Source organism: Camellia sinensis, chromosome 11, assembly GCF_055761805.1.
Source record: "Camellia sinensis isolate YWXY chromosome 11, ASM5576180v1, whole genome shotgun sequence".
In the NCBI taxonomy this organism is placed as follows: domain Eukaryota; kingdom Viridiplantae; phylum Streptophyta; class Magnoliopsida; order Ericales; family Theaceae; genus Camellia; species Camellia sinensis.
Genome location: NC_138971.1, coordinates 72,907,966 through 72,916,864, shown reverse-complemented (window position 1 = coordinate 72,916,864; position 8,899 = coordinate 72,907,966).

Here is an 8,899-nt window from a genome sequence, read left to right as displayed (position 1 = left end):
AATTCCAAGTCGTGCGTAGGATAATTTCCCTCATGTACTTTCAACTATTGTGACGCATAAACAATCACCTTCCTATGCTGCATGAGCACACATCCTAAACCCTGTCGTGAAGCATTACTATCAATCAAAAAATGACCCCCATCTGCCGGCAAGGATTTGAGTTGATGTCAATCTATGTTTAAACTCTTGGAAGCTATGCTCATAATCATCATTCCACTCAAACTTTACTCATTTCCTGGTGAGATTGGTAAGTGGAAAAGCAATATAGGAGAATCCTTCCACAAACAATCTGTAATATCCAACAAGCCCTAGAAAGCTGCGTACCTCTGTCACAGAAGTAGGTCATGGCCAATCAATGATTGTTGCCACCTTCATGCTATCCACAGATACGACATCTTTACTCACCACATGACCCAAAAAGGATACACTACTCAACTAGAATTCACACTTCTTAAATTTTGCATACAGTCTCTTCTCCCTAAGGATCTGCAGTACTACCCTCAAATGTTATTCATGCTCCTCCTTACTCCTCGAATAAATTAGGATGTCATCAATAAACACTACCACAAATTTATCTAGCTGGGGTTTAAATACTCTATTCATCAAATCCATGAATGTGGCTAGTGCATTTGTGAGACCAAAAGGCATCACCAAGAACTCATAATGCCCATAACGGGTCCTAAAAGCGGTCTTAGGAATATCATCATCCCTTGCCTTCAACTGGTGATAGCCTGACCTCAAGTCAATCTTAGAGAATACTTGAGCTCCTTGCAACCGGTCAAATAGGTCATTAATGCGTGGCAAAGGACATCTATTATTCACTATGGCCTTGTTTAGTTCCCTATAATCAATACACAATCTCATAGACCCATCATTATTCTTCACAAACAAAATAGGTGCTCCCCAAGGTGAGATGCTAGGCCTAATAAAACCTTTGTCTAGCAACTCTTGTAACTGAGTTTGTAACTCCCTCAACTCCAAGGTTGCCATTCTACAGGGCGCTTTAGAGATAGGTGTTGTATTGGGGACCAAGCCAATAGAAAATTCTACCTCGCGGTTTAGAGGAAAACCAAGTAGATCCTCTGGAAAAACATCAACAAATTCCCTCACTATAGGCAACTCCTCTAACTTCTGCTCTGGTTGTTCAGTTCTCACCACACAAGTTAAATAACCATGACACCCTTTTGTCAACATTCGATTGGCCTGAAGGGAAGAAATAAAACAAATAAAAGACCCTTTTCCATCTCCCTGAAAGAAAAACTTATGTTGCCCCAGCATAGCAAAAACTACCATCTTTCTAAAACAATCAACAAAAGTATGACGCTTTGTCAACCAATCCATCCCCCAAATCACGTTAAAATCCTTCATCTCTAAAGAAATCAAATCCATTGGAAAAATTCTACCTTCTATCTCTATCTCACAAGATCTACATGCATCCCCTAACACTACTGTTTCTCTTAATGGAGTAGACACATCAATACATGCATCCTAAGGCTCACAAGGAATAGACAAACAACGTAGAAACTTAGGTGCAACAAAAGAATGTGTAGATCCTAAATCAAATAAAACTCTGCAGGTATAGATGATATAAGGAGTGTACCTTGCACCACAGAGGGAGCAACCTCAACCTCCTCTGTAGTGAGAGCATAAACACGCCTTTGGGTAGCTGCTGAATTCTTCTCCTAAGTCCTATTCCTGGATGTCTAACCTTGAGTAGTCCTACTTTTGCCATTTTTTTGCTTCTGGTTAATCCCACCGCTATTAAAAAGTCGTCTCTGCCCTTGTTCCTAAAATAACTGTGCTGCTGACTGACCGACCTCCCAGTCCCTTGGACCTACATTGTGCAAAGAGATGCCCAAGTTTGCCAAAGTTGAAGCACATTCGAGTTGTGCCATCACAATTATACCCAACAGAATGTGACCTACCACATCTATCACAAATCCTCCGATACTGCTGCCTCATGCCTTTGCTAGCCTGACCTTGGGTGTAAGGCTTTTTGCTAGGATTGCTACCACTACCACACTACTCTACTTGTCTCTCCTCTCTAAGCCTCTTGTTTTGTGGTTCTTTAGCCTTTTGTTCCTCAGCTTTCTTTTCCTCTTCCGCTTCATTTTCAACTAGTAATGCCTTGCCTACCAATGCGGAATATGTCTTCATCTCCAAAATAGTTATCTTTGCATAGATCTCTGACCACAAGCCATTCTCAAATAGCATCACTCTATCTTCCTCTATAGCCACATGATATGGGGCATACCTAAATAACCTAGAACATCAAATATTTTCTCCATCTCTAGTACCCATGCCTCTGCCTCCGTAAGGTCCACTACTCCGTGAAATTCCGGAGGTTTTTCCTTCATAAACATCTCAAATAAGAAACCTCTATCCAAACTTAAAGTTGATGGAACTGCTGGTTGTGGGGGCAACATGATTGTTCAGTAATCCCAACATTGACTGTAAAACCCATGTGGTTGGTGCAACAGGAACAACTCATGGTGTTTTAGAGACCATTGGAGGAAGAGATGGTATAGTAGGGGAAATAGTGCCCACAGCTAGAGCAGTAGTTAGCGCTACTGAAGGAGGAATAGAAACAAGGGAAACTGTACTATTAGTGGCTGACTGATCAGTTCCAAGTGCTTTCACACCTCTTCTCCTAAGTGCCATCTCTTAACCTTCAAAATGAAATCAAGAAAGGCTCAACACAAGCTTAAACAAAACTAACTTAACCAGACACTACTAAGGACCCTAGGGACTCGGACCTCATCTAAATGATGAAATGCAAGATATATAACACGATAAACTATAGCTCTGATACTACAATTGTCACACCCCAAACCTGGGTATGACTGGCCGTGGCCCACAGGGCCTTAGCCAAATGTACACGTAACCCTAAACATGAATCCATAATCACATTGAACCAGTATACAATATTCGAGTAATAAATAACCAAAATTCAATCCAATGACATGCCACAAGTATAAACGGGAAAACCAATCTTAATCAATACCATCCAAACTTATGGGACATAAACAGCCCACATATCAAAATAATCCTAAATGCACCTCAATAAAAATAAAAAGAAATATGCCCAAACTTGACATAACAATCTAAATAATAATAATAATAAATGTCCTAGAGGTCCATGCAATTGAGTTCTTGCTACGCCATGAGTCCACTCTAAGTCCTTCTAACACCTAGAAATGATAAACGACTAAGTCAGCTGATACCTCAATGAGTAGCAACATGGATAGTAAATACAGTTTTGAAAATAGGGTTCGATTCCAAAATAAGATATATATCACAGAAACTAGATTGGCAGACAGTTTTGATAAAGATAATCTATTTCAAAAAGAAGGTTCCACAATTCAACAATTAAAATACTCATGTCTCTCAAGAACATGATAAATGACATTTTCCACTTAAAACATATTACAACATGAACACCAAATATTTTTTGGGTACCAAGAATAACAAGTAACATGCCACAAAGTTCTCAAAGCAAGAAGCCCGTGTAGACGCGCCCGAACGTCCCGGGAAAATCCCGTTTTGTTCATTAGGCTCACTACAGTTCGGACTCAAATGTCACGGTTCTGAATCTAATCTCGCAAAGTGCAATGCAAGACCGATAAATCACAAAAGAGTCCAAATCCGACAAATCGTTTTGAAAAAGTGATTTTTAGAAAGAAGTGTCAAACATGGACTGCTTTGCCAGATACAGAGTCGCCACCTAAATATTTTGTTTTGGGGGAATTTAGGAAACCCTAACTCATGCCTAAAGCCACGTGTTCGTCATCACCAAAGTTGCCTCGGATCGGGAACTTAGGTACGAGAGGAGAAGGTTATGCAATGAGCACCCCCGCTCGCCTGATCAAAGATCGGCCTTTACTAACATGATATCTTGTTTTTGAAAACACATGCGTTCTTATTTTGGTTATTAGCTTAGAATTACTACGTGATGCGCACAACACACAAGTATAGACTAGATTTCCTAAGTTGGAACAAAACATCTCATGTTCGTTTGAAAATGGTTTAGAGGTGCTACTCGCAAGTAGGCTAAAACGCGGATTTGCCACCCTTAGATGGGCTTAGAAAACATGATTTTGCCACTCCACAAAGTGGACTTAAAGCTCGCATTTTGATGAATTGTTCCAATTCATGTAATCCAACCTTCATCCACAGGCATTCAGACAGTTATATCACATAAGCGGTTAGCCTCATGGCAAGCATGCTATCATGGCAGTCACTCACACACATGCAAGAATGCTAAAGCATAAACACTTACCGAGTACTCTGAGCCAAAACAAAAGCTATGTTAGAAATAAATGCATGATCCTAGCTATGTCAAGAATACCTAATGCAACACATACAAAATGCAACTAAGATAGGCTCGGCTATTCTAAAATGTCATGTGAAATGCAATTTCATACATGTATTCAAACGGAAATTGAAATACAATGCATCTAGCATGATGCGCCGAGCCCGGTGCATGCAAGACAGATGAATGAATGCAAACATGCGAAGCATAAGGATGCTAATTGAAACATGCCCTAAAACTAACCATCGTAAGCTGGTAAATAAAAGGGAGAAAGAAATGGGGGTTGGAAGACATGCATCACACACATGCACACTTATTTACAATAGTTGTGCCCTCTCGACGGAGGGTCCGAATGAATAATACAGAACCAACTAGCTAATCTAAGCTAATCTAATTAAACTAGTTATTACACAACAGAATGAATAACGAGCTACAGCTAATTATTACACAGCTCTAACAAATTAACAAATTAACTAAGTTAGCTATTGAATAAGCATGTAAACTATATAAAATAAGCTGCCTCAACTTTGCCTTGGATGATGAAGGATGCGTGCGTGCTCGAACCGCTTCACTCAGAAATCCATTGCGATGCCCCAACTTGCCTCTGTTTGCAATTGTTCTCAGAAGCTTGCACCAAGCTCCAGAAGGCTTAAACTCCACCCTAGGAACCTGTGGGAGGGCTGCCGACCAATTGTTGGCATTGAAGACCACCTGCCGACCACTTTTTGTGCTGAAAAACCAGAAAAGGGGTCGGCCAGCCACTTTATCTGGTCGACCGACCAGTTTTTGCTGCCAGATTTCAGTTTGCTGCAACAGAGAGCAAGAAAGGGCATGACAATGTATTTGGAACACATGTATGCACAATCACCCTCCCTATCATTACGTAAGCTCAAGGGAGTATGGTTCTCGACCCTCGGGCCACCAATCACGTATCTCGATGCATGATGGCCGAGGAGGTCAAGTTGCACAACTCAATATGAAATGAATGCACACACGAACACATAAAGCCTAAAACTCCACCATGTATAGTCAAGAGTGTCGGCGATCGAGAATTGAGTCATGTTTCATCACTTCGAGTATGAAACACCCCTTGTTTCCCGTGTTTGGACTAACTCCTATTCCAAACACAATGCAACAAATAACATGCCATGGCATACACAATGCCGCTCAAGCATGCAAGCATTCAATGCAATGAACACGATGCAAGGGACAAGCATGAAAAATATGCAACTAACATACTAGCATACGCAATGCTATAAGCTACATGGCATACACAATGCTCATGACAACTAGTATATACAATGAACATGGTAACTAGCATAAGCTAGGCAACGGACATGGCATGCACAAATGCAATAATCAATCATGCAACAACATGGCAATCTCAATGCTATGAACCACATGTGTGGACGCGCCCTTGGGCTTTATGCTGCCACAGTTCGAACTCAAGTGTCACGGTTTTGAATCTAACCCCGCAAAGTGCTACGTGTAGACGTCCCCAAACGTCCTCGGAAAAATCTCGTTTTGTTTATTTGGGCTCACTACAGTTTAGGACTCAATGTCATGGTCCTGTATCTAATCTCGCAGAGTGCAATGCAAGACCAATGAATCATCAAAGAGTCCAAATCCGGCAAATCGTTTTTGAAAAATTGATTTTTAGAAAGAAGCGCCAAACATGGACTGCTTTGCCAGATACAGAGTCGCCACCTAAATATTTATTTTGGGGGAATTTAGGAATCCCTGACTCGTTGCCTAAGGCCATGTGTCCGTCATCACCAAAGTTACCTCGGCTCGGGAACTTGGGTACGATTGGAGAAGGTCAGGTATGAGCACCCCCACTCGCCCGATCAAAGATCGGCCTCTACTAACCATGATATCGAGTTTTGAAAACATTATGTGCTCTTATTCCGGTTATTAGCCTAGAATTACTATGTGATGCGCACAGCATACAAGTATAGACTAGGTCGCCTGAATTGGAACAAAACATCTCATGTTCGTTTTGAAAGACGGTTTGAAGGTGCTACCCGCAAGTAGGCTAAAACACGAGTTTCGACGAATTATTCCAACTCAAGCAACTTAACCTTCACCCACAGGCATTTAGGCAGGTATATCACATAAGCACATAGCCTCATGGTAAGCATGCTATCATGGCAGTCACTCACATACATGCAAGGATGCTAAAGCATAAACACTTGCCAAGTACTCTAAGCCAAAACAGAAACTAGTTAGTAATCAATGCATGATCCTAGTTCATGTTAAGATGGCTAATACAACACATGCAAAATGCAACTAGAAATAGGCTCGGCTATCCTAAGAATGGCATATGAGATGCTACAACTAACACGTATTCAACTTGGAATTGGGATACAATGCAGTTAATATGATCCGCCGAGCCCGGTGCATGCCATACAGATAAATGATGCAAACATGCAAGCATGAGTATGCTAATTGAAACATGCCCTAATCTAACCATCATAAGCTGGTAAATAAAATGGAGAAAGACGTGGGGTTGGAAGACATACATCACACACACGCACACTTATTACAATTGTGCTACCGCTCGGAGGGTCCGAATAAATAATACAGTTCGAATAAACAATTAATTACTCTAGCTAATTAAATATTACAAAATCCTAATTAATCAACAAATTAACTAGAAAAGCAAATAAATTAGCATGCAAGCTAAATGGACTGCCTCAGCTCTGTTCGGAATAATGAAAGATGCATGCATGCTCGAGTCGCCTTGTCGCGATGCCTCGCCTCACCCTTGTTTGCAATTGATCTCAGAAACTTGCACAAAGCTCCAGAAGGCTGAAACTCCACCTTAGGATGGCCACCGACCAGTTATTAGCATGGGAGACCACCTACCGACTGCCCTTTTTATTGGAGACCAAAGAGGGTGGTCGGCCTGCCAGAAAATCTGGTCGGCCGACCAGTTTCCACCTCTGGTTTCTGGTTTTTCTGCAACAAAGGCAAGAGAGAGGAAAGGCAATGTATTTTTAACAAATGTGTGCATGACCACTCTCCCTATCATTGCACAAGCTCTAGGGAGTGTAGTTCTCGATCCTCGTGCCATCAATCACGCATCTCGATACATAATGGCTGAGGAGTCGAATTGCACGACTCAATGGGACATGAATGCATATATAAGCATCTAAAGCCAACAACTCTATCATGGATAGTCAAGAGTGTCCGCGACCAGAAATTGAGACACGTTTCATCACTTTGAGTACGAAACGTTCCTCGTTTCCCGTGTTTGGACTAACCCTACTCCAAACACAATGCAATGAGATGGCATACACAATGCGACTAACATGCAACCCTAAATACAATGCCACCTAATCATGCTGGCATGCGAGGGATGATATGCACACATGCAACCTAGCATACGCAATGCTATGGACTAAAATGGCATACACAATGCACATGAGCTATATGGCATACACAATGCACATGAGCTATATGGCATACACAATGCACATATACGAAGATGGACATACATAAAGACATAATCAAAGCATACACAATGCGATGGTCAAACATGCAACAACATGAACCAAATGGCATACACAATGTAAGGTGGACTTAAACCAATATGAGTGGACCTCAGCCACACTCAAATCAGTGGCCATATGATGAAAATGAGACAACCGAAATACATGCAAACATGCATGGATGCAAAGGACCGATCCTAAGGCACAACATGCAACTCTAACAAAGCATGGCAAAGGATAAAATATGGCATAGAATGGCACATGATCCAGCTCTGAAATATGATACAAAATGGTCCTGAATCATGAAAACACCTCAGTATATGCATGCGATGGACCTCAAAACTCAAAGTTAAGCATGGATATTGAACTACAGGCATGCAAAACAAACATCATTCGACCATGAGACCCAAAAACAAAGCTAAGGCAATCCAAAACATGCACAAAATCAGCTTAAGGCATGGCCAAAATATGCTAGGAAAGGCGGCCAAAACATCATGCAAAACAAGCTAGTGAACCATGATTTGCACTACAACCATATGAAGCACATGAGCGGTCACCAAACCAACCAAAAATAGAAGTATGCCATGCCAAAATATGACCAAAAACCCACTGAAATTCAGTCATCACGGCCCAACCTGGATCTGTTCTCTAGTGGCCAGAGTCACCACACAAAGTAGAATAATTTCCCTGGACTAAAATATACAAATGGTCCCAATAATCAATAAAATTCAGTTTCCTAAAACATGGTAGTTCACCATTATAAACATGAGACCATAACAAATAGTTTACGGTATGCCAAGTTTACACATGTTTCAGAAATAATTTAATTCTACTGATAATATAATAATTTATCAAAACAGTTTAGTCCTACAACAACAATTTAATTTTCCAACAGTTCAGGGTAGGGGAACATTTATAAAAATATGTAGCATGAAACTACTCACCTGAAAACGAAATAATATAATCCTCGAATAAAGTATGAAAGTCTAACTAGTGCCTTGAAAAAAGTATTAAAACTACACATCACTACTAATTCAAACATACTAAAAGGAATAATAAATTAAATAACCCCAAACTAAAGCGCACTAACACG